This window comes from Oncorhynchus nerka, linkage group LG14 (genome assembly GCF_034236695.1).
Source record: "Oncorhynchus nerka isolate Pitt River linkage group LG14, Oner_Uvic_2.0, whole genome shotgun sequence".
NCBI lineage: Eukaryota > Metazoa > Chordata > Actinopteri > Salmoniformes > Salmonidae > Oncorhynchus > Oncorhynchus nerka.
Genome location: NC_088409.1, coordinates 41,225,294 through 41,238,181, shown reverse-complemented (window position 1 = coordinate 41,238,181; position 12,888 = coordinate 41,225,294). Strand labels below are relative to the sequence as shown.

The window sequence follows — 12,888 nt, the reverse complement described above, 5'->3', positions numbered from 1 at the left end:
ATGTCGGAGGACATGCTTTCCCGTACCCTGTGGTTCCACGCCGGTGGAGGGGCCCTGTAAGTGCCCTTCAATTGTGCCCAGTGTCGTTGGCCCTGTGTTTTGAGACGTAGATGTGGACATCCACCAGGCTCTGGAGAGGGAACCTGCTCCTGCTACCTGCCCTCCGGAGTGCATCTACGTTCCAACGGGGGTGAGAGATCAGCTGTTGACCTGGGCACACACATCTCTCACCACTGGACACCCAGGTATCACCCGCACTATCCAATCCCTCTGCAAGAAGTACGGTGGCCCACCTTGGCGCAGGACGTCACCCACTATGTCAACTCCCCTTCCCATGCCTCAGCGGCCCTGGTCACATCTGTCCATAGACTTTGTAACTGATCTCCACCTTTCTGATGGGTTTTACCACTATTATGTTTATTGTTGATAGATTATTTAAATCCTGCCATTTTATCCCTCTCTCTGGTCTACCCATTGCTCTCCAGGTCGCTGAGGCAATATTCCAACAGGTCTTCCAGTACTATAGCTTTCTGGAGGACATTGTTCCCAGCTGTGGTCCCCAGTTCACTTTGTGGGTCTTGAACGGGCAGGTGGAGAGGACCAACCAGGAGCTGGGGAAGGAGTCACTGCCAGGACCGCAAGGAGAGAGGGCCCGGTTCCTTCCCTGGGCGGTATACACCCAGAACTAATTTCGACACTCCTCCACCCAGCTGACTCCCTTTCAGTGCATCCTGGGATATCAGCCGGCCCCGCCTCCGCTGACTTCGAGCCAGACCAAGGTCCTTGCAGTGGACGAAATGTTCCACCCATCTGAGGCTCCAGCATGCCGTCCGCCGTCAGAAGGCTCAGGCGTATCGCCAACGCAGTGAGGCTCCCGTGTTCCATCCTGGTGATCGCGTCTTGCTCTCCACCAGGAACCTCCTGCTCTGCCGGCCCTGCCGGAAGCTGAGCTCCCAGTTTGTGGTGCCCTTCAAGGTCCTCTGGAGGGTCAATGAGGTAACCTATCATCTCAAACTCCCCACTAACTACCGGATCTCACCTTTCTTTCATGTTTCCCTCCTCAGGCCGATGGTTCCAGGTCCCCTAGCAGATCCCTTTGTTTCTTGGGACGTACAACTATGATCTCTGTTTTGTCCGAGTTTAGAAGTAAAACAATTGCCACCATCCACTTCCTTGTCTGAAACACAGGCTTCCAGAGTAGGCAATTTTGGGGCTTCACCATGTTTTGTACAACTGTGTCATCTGCATAGCAGTGAAAGTTGACATTGGGTTTCTAAATGACATGACCAAGAGGTAGAATACAGAACCTAAAACAGTCCTAAAACAGAACCTTGAGGAACACAGAAACTTACCATTGATTTGTTAGAGGACAAACCATCCACAGAGACATACTGATATATTTTCGGCAGATAAGAACGCATATTAAAAGAGGAGTCTGTATTTGCTTTCTAATGAATGATGTCATCGTCGAAGAAGTTCATTAATTCATCACTGCTGAAGCGAAGGATATCCTCACTTGGGGAATGCTGTTTTTAGTTAGCTTTGGATTGTTTTTAATTCTACTCAGTCAGGTTGGAAAAGGAATGATCAAGCAGCAGTGAGGGCTCTTCAATATTGCACAATACGTGTTTTCTAAGCTAGTCAGATTACTTCCAATTTGGTGGAGCGCCATATCTGTTCCAATTTTCTGTAAGCTTGCTTCAGGACTTTGATCTTTTCTGTATACCAAGGAGCTGGTTTCTTGTGAGAAATGTTTAGGTTTTTTAGAGGTGCGACTGCTTCTAGGGTATTATGCAAGGTTAAGCTTAGATCCTCGGTTTGGTAGTCAACAGATTTTTGTACCATGAAGTCTTTGGGTAGGCGGAGGGAGTCTGGGAGGGAATTTACGAATCTTTGGGTTGTATGAGAATTTATAGCTTGACAGCTGGTTAAACAAAGAAAAGGGTCTGGGTTTGAGTGAAAGAGCGGGAAGACTAAGGAACAAAGGGAGATGCGATGTCTCTACCGTAAATACAGTATCTTATGCATTCTAAATTACCGCCCATTTGGAAAAGGAAAATGCAATAAATATTTACTCTGAGCTGCGCTTCAGTAGGTTGGTGGTAGATGAAAGGCTGCATGAAATGATTTTGCCTTTATGGCCTATGTATTGCCTTACCTCTCCTTCTGGATGGTAAACGGGGTGAACAGTCAGTGGCTCGGGTTGTTGTTGTCCTTGTTTGCCCCCGGTGATGCGTTGTGCAAACCGCACCACCCTCTGGAGAGCCTTGCTGTTGTGGGCAGTGCAGTTGACGTACCAGGTGGTGATACAGGCCGACAGGCCACCCTTTGCCTTGAAGACAGCTTTGCACACTGTTGGCATTCTCTCAATTGTGCATATGTAAAGGTTTGTGAGGGTTTTAGGTGACAAGCCTAATTTCTTCAGTCTCCTGAGGTTGAAGTGGCGCTGTTGCGCCTTCTTCTCCACACTGTCTGTGTGGGTGGGCAATTTCTTCAACCTCATGGCTTGGTTTTTGCTCTGACATGCACTGTCAACTGTGGGACCGTATATTGACAGGTGTGTGCCTTTCCAAATCATGTCCAAACAATTGAACTTACCACAGGTGGACTCCAATCAAGTTGTAGAAACATCTCAAGAATGATCAATAGAAACAGGATGCACCTGAGGTCAATATCGAGTCTCACAGCAAAGGGTCTGAATACTTATGTAAATAAGGTATTTCTGTTTTTAATTTTTAATACATTTGCAAACATTTCTACAAATCTGTTTTTGCTTCGTAATCATGGGGTATTGTGTGTAGATTGACGAGGAAAACAATTAATTTAATCCATTTTAGAATAAGGCTGTAACGTAACAAAATGTAGGAAAAGTCAAGAGGTCTGAATACTTTCCGAATGCACTGTATCTGAACTAACATCTATCTGAATTTCTGTCATTGTCCATTTTGAAAGTCCTGAAAGAATAGGCCTACCTCGTCGCAGCTCGTTTGTTTGTACTTGCTTATACTTACCTCAGCTTATACTATAGGGCTAAGTGTTAATGATATAAGAACAAACATGATGAATTTACTGAACATAAACTTAATATTGTTTATGTATGGTTCAAAAGTTAAAAACTCATGTTGGCGTTCATTATTATTGAAGGAGAATGTGGTTCTTATCCACTTACACAAAACCACAAGGAGTCAATAGAAACCACATTTGATTAAGCAAGTCAGCCATATCAGCTTAGGTTTTAAAAAGGCAGCAATGAGGCTGAATAAACTGCTTCGCTGCCAGATGAGGCTCTGCTGATAGCCAGGTGTAGCGGTGGTAAGGATTCATTCCATGGTGCTGAAAGGAAAGCTCCGCTGTCGGGACAGCTTTATGTGGGCCATAACAGTTTGTGGGCACTGTTTGTCACCATTATAATGCAATTAATGTATTGATCAGTGTTGTGTTGTGCAGTGGCTTTGCTGACATGCAGCTAGAAAACAATTGTTGAGTTTGCCCCACCAAGATTTATATGCTAAAATTGCAACCTACTGCAATGTGTACAATATTATTTGGGCTGTTGCTACTCCTCGTCTGTGCACCCCTTTGTTGAGAATCAGTTGCATAACAGATGTTGTACTGTTTTTAGAATCTGTCTTAAAACAGCAAGCATGAACACCCTTATCTCAGTAGCTCTTTATGTGTGCAATTGAATCATCTGGCATCATAATTTCAACATAATTTTTTCACTTTGTCACTCCTCATTCCAGGAGAACATTAATGAAAGATTTCCATGGAAATTGGCGTCACTCAGAATAAATTGGATTGCAGCTACACTACCAGTCAAAAGTGTTAGAACACCTACTCATTCAAGGGTTTTTCTTTATTTGTACTATTTTCTACATTGTAGAATAATAGTGAAGACATCAATAGAATCATGTAGTAACCAAAAAAGTGTTAGACAAATCAAAATATATTTTATATTTGAGATTCTTCAAATAGCCACCCTTTGCCTTGACAACAGCTTTGCTAACTCTTGGCATTCTCTCAACCAGCTTTATGAGATAGTCACCTGGTATGCAGGTGTGCCTTGTTAAAAGTGCATTTGTGGAATTTCTTTCCTTCGTAATGCGTTTGAGCCAATCAGTTGTGTTGTGACAAGGTAGAGGGGGTATACAGATAGCCCTATCTGTGTTTGTTTATAAAGTGTTGGTCACATTTCTCATGAGTAGACATTTCTATATGCACAAAAATCTTATTTCACTTCAATTTTGTGCACAAATTTGTTTACATCCCTGTTAGTGAGAATTTCTCCTTTGCCCAAATTATCCATCCACCTGTCAGGTGTGGCATATCTAGAAGATGATTCAAAGCATTATCACTACACAGGTGCACCTTGTGCTGGGGACAATATAAGGCCACTCTAAAATGTGAAGTTTTGTCACACAACACAAGGCCTCAGATGTCTCAAGTTTTGAAGGAGTGTGCAATTGGCATGCCGACTTCAGGAATGTCCACCAGAGCTGTTGCCAGAGAATGAAATGTTAATTTCTCTAGCATTAGCCACCTGCAACATCGTTTTAGAGAATTTGGCAGTACATCCAACCGGCCTCACAACTGCAGACCACGTGTAACAACGGCAGCATAGGACATCCACATCCAGCTTCTTCATCTGCGGGATTGTCTGAGACCAGCCACCTGGACAGCTGGTGAAACTGAGGAGTATTTCTGTCTGTAATAAAGCCCTTTTGTGGGGAAAAACTCAGTCTGATTGGCTGGGTCTGGCTCCCCAGTGGGTGGGCCAGACTCTAAATGTTTTTTTACGTAATCTATTATATATTTGACATATTTTGAAGCAATTTACACCAAAAGTAACGTAAGAGACAAAAAAAATCACTCTAAAAGACATGATGGGCATTTGTTTTCTAGATGTTTTGGGGATTTTATATATCTTAGTTTGCCATAGTAGTTTTGATTTTGGACAGTATCCTCTCATGACTAACCAATATTGTTTCATCTTACACTGTGGTCCATGTTCCGTGTCCCCTTACTGTGTCTTGCCTAAGAAAGGGTTGTTTTCTGTTCTTTACTTCATTTGTTCTTGTGGTCTAAAGCACTGCTGTTTGATTTGATCTCTTCTGTGCTATTAACCCCACTACTAAGATTTCCAGTGTTACTGATGCCATGTCTATACTCACAGATCCAAGAGAGCTCTCCATATCTGTGATTCATAACCCTATATTCAATGGAATGGCTATTCTGTGGTACCAGTCCCTGCCTCTCATGTTGTTTCAACTGAGATGTATGGCTGTTAAATAGTTGTAATTCTGCACTGTTAAAATGAATAGATGGGACTATATATTTACCACTTTAGGGATTTCTGAATATATATGCCCCTCATTTAAACGTCATAGCCTGTTTTTTGTTATGTTGTTCTTTAGTTGCCTGGTTGTGTATTGCAGCACTATCAATAAAGATTGAAAGTTAAATATCACTCGTATTAGGTTGATTTTATGCATATTGAGGAATTCACAATAGTATCATCATTTTAACTTGGTTTATCTCAAAATGATGATGATGATTATGATATGATGATACATATTATTTGTACCCTAGATAAAAAAAAGACTACAATCAATAATATAATTAGAAAAAGGATCTGTGTAGTTATCCTCACAATATTTCTTTCTCTATCTTTTGAGACTTGTTAAACAAAATGTATTTCTCTGAGCAATTGTATTAGTATAAAATAATATAATTTAGAAATATTTGAAATATGCAATAGGAAGTTCACATTTATCTGCCTTAAAATTAAATCTAATAAGGTATTTCATTCGTATCTAGGAGCACACCTGATTTCTTCCCTACAGATCTACACAACCTACTCCACATTTTCAAAGTGAAAAAAGTTATAGAAATGTTTCAAAAACAAATACAAAATAAACTGAATTATTAGAATTGGATAAGTCTCCATCCCCCCTTAGTTAATACTTGGTGGAAGCACCTTTGGCAGCCATTACAGCTGTGAATCATTTGGAATAAGATTCCACCAACTTTGCACAACTCTTAGGGCAACATATATCCATTGTTTTTGTCAAAATTGCTCAAGTTCTGAGACTAGACCACTCAGCAGCACCTCTTGGATAGCCATTCTGGTGTGCCTTTGGCATTAAAATGTGTGCAATTGTCTTGCTGAAAAATAAAACTGTATCCCAGGGTTAGGTTTTCAGAAGACTGAGGCAGGTTTTCATCTAACTTTTTACCTGGGCTTTGCTCCTTTCATATTTCCCAAATGGACCCCTAGACCTTATGCACTTGTGAGGATCTGAGATGATTTGATTCGAATAAGGTTCAGAAGCAATATGGCGAAACTTCCACTTAGCCTATCAGAGGGCAAGGTGGAGCTATTACCATATTGATTGCAGATGTCTAATATGATCAGATCTCCACAAGTGCATAGGTTATAGGGTCTAGAGGTCCTTTTGGGATTGGGTCCATGTGTTGAATAAAGCCAATCAGGTAGTGGCTGTAGTACATGGCTTTCCATCTCTGTTCCTGGAGAGCTTCCTACCTACAGGTTTTCACTCCATCCCTAATCTAGCACACTTGATTCTAATTATTAGCTGGTTGATATGCTGAACCAGATTAGTTACAACTGGGGTTGGCGCGAAAACCTACAGGAGGGTAGCTCTCCAGGAACAGGGTTGGATACCCCTGCTGTAGCATTATTTCATACCACTAGGTGTCAGAATAGACGTGGAATCCTGGTAAGTAAACATTTGCTAACACTGTGCTACTGTAGGCACCAACACACGATGCCATATAAGTGAATGTGAAGATGCTGTGCCTACACTTTTTGAAAAAAAGGTGCTATCTAGAATCTTAAAGGGTTCTTTGGCTGTCCCCACACAGTATGAGAACCATTTGAAGAACACTTTATTGTTTCCAAGTAAAACCGTTTCTACAGAAGGTGCCACATGGAACCAAAAAGGGTTCTCCTACGGGGACAGCTGAAGAACCCTTTTGGAACCCTTTTTTCTAAGAGTGTATATTTCCACCAGAGGGCCTGGTGTTTACCTCACTGTATTAGGAAATCAATGTATGGTCCGTTTGGATAAGCCTCATGGTGGGCCTAAATGAAAAATACATTATTTGGTCAAATATGTTACTATGAGAGTAGGCTTACTTAAATGTCTGTTTTTGTTTTTAGGCCACTGCACTGTTAAAGAAGAGACACAGAGACAGCGGACACAGATACAGGCTACTCCTCTGTGGTATGTCCCCATGCCAGCCAGATAAACAGGTCCCCCCCCCCCCCCCCACCCCCACACACACTCCCCTCCCCTGAGTCGGTGGACCAACACTGAGATGTATTAAGACAAGTAGGCCAACTGTCTGACACATAAGATAAGCACTTATTTAATGTGACATTGGCCTATATGTGCAGCTCCCACAACTTAATGCTTCAGAGACTGGCCCCTGTATGCTTCAAATACATTGAAAAATAGGATATTTGTTTTTATTAAACTGCAAATAAATGCCATTAAATTCTATTGTGTTGTGCAATCGTTTTCTTAACATTTAAGTGAATAAAAAGGTGTAATTGTGCATTCACCAAATCTATAATCAGATTAGGATGATTTACAAATAATGATTTGCGTAATGGTTTCTCATCATGGGGGGATGGGGAGTAGCTCATGAGTCTGTGGCACGCACTCAGAGAGAGAGAGAGAGAGAGAGAGAGAGAGAGAGAGAGAGAGAGATTAAAACTGATGCACTTAATGGTTTTTGTCACAAGAGAGTTTTTTCAATTCATTTTCTTATTTTATTTATGTACAATGCTGGTTGTACAAAAAGACTAGGCTAGAAAATATTGTATGGTCTATAGGTAGCAGATAAAAGCTTTCCCTGTAGGGGAGATGCGCTCGGTAAAAGGTATCGACGTCTCACCCATCGATCAATGTCTTAACTGCTAAAACATGTTACACTATCACACATTTATACAAACGTGTTGTACTTGCCGAGTAAAAAAAAAAAAGAATCAGAATACACAATGTGTGCACATCCAGACACCCATTTTCAAGAGTTGACACTTTCACACAAAGTGCGCAATAGTCTCTTCCAAGATCTTCAGCCAAATGCCTGTACCCGAGAATCAGTGAAAAGTACAGTCACAGTCACATCTATCTTTCCCTCTCTCATAAGAGCTTACCAAAATCCTCTTCATGTCAGCACTGATGGTTAAGACAGGGGAGAGGGAATCCAAAAATATTCCACCGCGTAGTGTGCGCTCCTCCTCTCTCTCTCTCTCTCTCTCGGTCTCTCTCTCTCTCTCTCTCTCTCTCTCTCTCTGTCTCTCTCTCGCTCTCTCTCTCTCTCTCTCTCTCTCGCTCTCTCTCTCTCTCAATTAAATGTAATTAAATTCAAGTCAATTCAGTGGGTTCTATTTTACATTAACAAAGCAAGTGAAATAGATAATAAGCTAAAGTGAAATAAACAAGATAAAATGAACAGTTACACTCACAATATATCCAAAGGAATAGAGCCATTTCAAATGTCATATTATTGCTATATACAGTGTTGTAACGATGTGCAAATAGTTCAAGTATAAATAGGAAAATAATTGAAAATAAATATGGGTAGTGTATCTCTCTCTCTCTCTCTCTCTCTCTCTCTCTCTCTCTCTCTCTCTCTCTCTCTCTCTTTCTCTCTCATGCTCTCTATCTCGCTCTCTCTCCCCACATGCCAAACTGCAGATATTAAATGCGTGGCAGTGATTCCTCCTCTCTTTCAGGACCTCTCTTCAACATTACAGCGAAGAGAGAACTGTGGTAAAATTTGAGAAAACGTGAGAAGAAAATCTTAACTGCAGCTGTTGGGGCTGATCGGGCGTGAAGGACAAGTCGAGCCATTACCAGGTAAAGAAACGCTGTGCTGTTGTAAGAGAGGAATGGGTTTCTCGAACAACAAGACAGGGATCAGGACTGCAAGGTGTGCCCAATGTTACTCATGGGGCTTAGCTAAATGCGTGCGTAAATGTACCCATACAATGCATCTCCATCACACATGGGCATGAATAAAAACACTGAATTATTATATTATTCGACCTACCCAACTGCATTAGTTATTCATTACAGTTGGAGTAATGCAAATGTAAAAGTAAAATAAAGTCAGTATAAAAAAATTCTATATGTTGTTATTCTTTTTTTTTCTCAAACATTGGAAATTACAACTTTTGGTAAAAATCTAATCCAAGATATTTCAATAAAACCCATCTAATTGGTGATTATTTATTTAGACTTTGTTAATTGGACATCATGTACTTGAAAATGGCACAGTGTCTGTATGACCGTTCATCCTCTATGGATTGTGGTGTAATAATTTAGCCTATTAGAGATTGCAGAAAAGGGATGAAATTAGATTTTTTAAATATATATTGCTTGAGTTTGGTCGGTTCTGAAACCAAATGAGACATAAACAGACCCAGTGAAGGGCTGCTCACACCTCTGTCCATTTCAGTCATTTTATGACATGATAAATGTATCATCCCTTTTGGCTTTAGATTGTCATTTGTTTTACATGCAAATGTTGCATCTCATTCAATATTATACACATTTTTACCTTTGACCTTGACAATATCAGACATATAAAAATGTAGCTCTTGATTACAAGCATCTCTAAAAACGTGTCTGTAAATAGTGGTATAGTAACATTCATGGCCAGTGATTACACTTGCTGTCTGACTAGAGTACTTTATAGATTTAATTATCATATTCTATGTATTTCTTTTCACTGACTGTCAATCATTAAAGGGCCAATCAGCAGTAGAAACTACATCAAAGCACACTCCCCATAGCTGTTTTAGTAAAAGGCTGAGGTATGGGGCTAGAGAAATGTAACATAAAAATAAAATAATCATAAACAGAGCTATGGATGCAAGGACTGACCATCCATGATACAATCATTATAATTTTAACCATGTTTTGAGGCTTGTTTTGAGGCTTGTTTTGAGGCTTGTTTTGAGGCTTGTTTTGAGGATTGTTTGAGGCTTGTTTGTTTACATTTACTTTGTTGAAAAACATTGAGGTAAAAGAAGCTTATTTTTTAGGTTCTGATGGTGTACAACTGTTGAACTTATATTCTTTAAGAATCAATGTGTAAATAACATTAATTTAGTGCAAAAAAAATGTATGTATGAACTGTTGATTTCCCTTTTAGATGTAACAGTGATATGACCCATAAATGTGTGTTTTGATCTTTAACAATGTTATCAATCCTATTTGTACATTTCCAATAGCGATATCTGAATTTATAATTTATCTGTGTTACTCTGCAGGGAAAACTCACAGACCCCATAAGGGGTTGAATGTCAATTGTTATTATAGGGCATTAAACCACTTTATTTGAGAGCAATATGCAGCTTTTACGTCCTAATTTTGAGCATGCTTTCTGGAGACCGGCACACCTAATCAAGAATTGACACATAGTTCAACTTTCCTTTTGATTCTCCCTCCAGAGCATTGCAAGTCCTCTAGAGAAGGTGAAGGCCATCGAGGCTGTGATGGAGAGTTTTGAGCGAGGGGCGGAGGTGTTGGCCAGCGCAGTAGGGGAGCTCTTCCCTCTCTGTGTGGCAGCCGCACCTGTCCTACAACTAGCCCTGGACAACGTACAAAGCAAAGAGTTCTTCTATGTCAAAGAGCAGGCCGTGGGGAACAAGTTGGACGTACTGTCCACCCAGCTGAAGGACATTGACTGTGAGATTAAAAGGGTCGTCTGGATTCCCAGTACTTCTCGGTGGAGGAGAACATCAGGAACAAGTTCCAGAAGTACATGGACACTCTGGAGGCCAAGCCACAATTTCAGGAGGTCAAGAAGAGACTGTTTCTGGAGCACTTCTCCAAGACCGGAGGGGAGAAGAACCTGTATGTGCTGTATGATGCTCTGATGGGCACCAACAGCTTTGGGGAGTCCATCTTGGAGGTGGTGGAGAGGTAAAGTGTTCTTAACCATGCTAAATGGACCTTTATGCACCTGGGGAGCATGGTGTTTGTTGAGTATTTTAGTTTGAGAACACTTGTGTTATCAATTTGAACTGTTAACTTGTGATTATGGTAAATAGGATGATTTATTTTATTGTTATTCATAACAACTGAGTGGTTGATTCTCCATCTGTCTCAGGTATGAGGCGAGGAACAGGCGCCTACTGGAGGACTTCTGTGTAAGGATGAAGGAGCTCTTCCGCCTGGGCCTGATTGCCCTGCTGGGTCACTGTGCCCTCACCCTCCCCGCCCATATGAGGAAACCATCCGCAACTGGAGAAGCAAATTCGAGGAAGTGGAATCAAAGATGAAGGCATGCATCGAGGCCTACGTAGCAGCCTTCCCTGAACCGGCCTACCTTGGTGCCCAGCGTCTTCTCCAGGAAAAAGAGGAACGGAATCTTCAGGACATGGCTCAGGAAGTACAGGTATTCCTCACCAGGAAGTACGACTGGGTGAGCTGGTCAGTCCGAGTGGTCAACCACTCTGGCAGCAGCTGGTGTGCCAGGGACGACTTCCAACACATGGCCGTTCAGAACTGTTTAAATGTGCTGCAGGTGAACGATACCAACCTGGTGGTTTCCTACAGCACCAGTCCCCAACCGGTGCCCCGCGACTGCATCCGGCAACTGATGGAGGGGCCGGAGACGAAGGGCGGTGCCCAGGCCGTGGTGGAGGTCCTGGAGAAGCACCTGGCAGGGTTCGTGGTTCATCCTTTCAGTCACCATAAGGAGAGTGAGGCCACCTGGAGCTTCCCTAAAGACTGCCACAAGAACGTGGTGCTGTGCGTACATTCAGTGTGATGCTGATAGAGGTGCAACAAGTTAGAAAAATATGGATCATTATGTAATCAACCTGAAGGGTTATTCTAAATTCTGAATTGACCGACTCAAAGAGGATGTGTGGGAAATGGTGATGAGGTTTTGTGAATACGCCATGCAGTTTGTCTTAGCCATTACAGAATACTATGCATAGCAAGTAGCTTTGGTGGCAACTGTACAGAAATCTGAATGTATGGCTAATTGGAGGCAGTGTTACAATTGTCCAGTGTTTGCAGAGTATTGAATGAACTGTATATTTATCTTCATATAACTAGGCAGGTTAGTTAAGAACAAATTCTTATTTTCAATGATGGCCTAGGAACAGTGGGTTAACTGCCTGTTCAGGGGCAGAACAACAGATTTATCTGTCAGCTCAGGGATTTGAACTTGCAACCTTTTGGTTACTAGTCCAACGCTCTAACCACTAGGCTACCCTTCCACCCCAATATGCATTTTATTATAAGTGACCAACCCACATTTTACTCAATACTCTCTCGTAGTTAAATAGCTTAACTCAATGCATCTTACCATACTGCCAATAGGAATAACCTTGCTGCCCACAATTCCACAGAGATGATTTTGCTGAGATTGCAACTGCTGAGCTGTGCTCTCATTTTGTCTCTCTACGACACAGGCTGGCCTACATTACAATGAAAGAGAGCATGGAAGCTATTTTGCCATCCGTGAAAACAACTTGGCAGTGTTCTCTACTGTGCCTTGTCTTCACAACACACTCAAACCCTTGCTTCTGAACCCATAGCAGGCATGCTGCAGTAGCAGAACTTTAATGGTATTACCTCTCGAGCTGTGCCTATTTGTGAACAGATTACTTATGCCAGTCGTTACAGCATTACATTTACATTACATTTAAGTCATTTAGCAGACGCTCTTATCCAGAGCGACTTACAAATTGGTGCTTTCACCTTATGACATCCAGTGGAGGGGGGTATGTGAAGCATGTATGTGAAGTGATGTTTAATTGAGGAATCTTTCTAATTCCTACTAATTCAGTCATAATAAAAACAACATTTGGCATTATGCTTTGCAATCAGCTGT

General features: G+C 41.6%; 1 pseudogene; it reads left to right on the top strand.

Annotated features, from left to right (window-relative positions):
- LOC115142236 (uncharacterized) lies at positions 1-12,771 on the top strand (annotated as a pseudogene).
- The last annotated feature ends 117 nt before the right edge of the window (positions 12,772-12,888 follow it).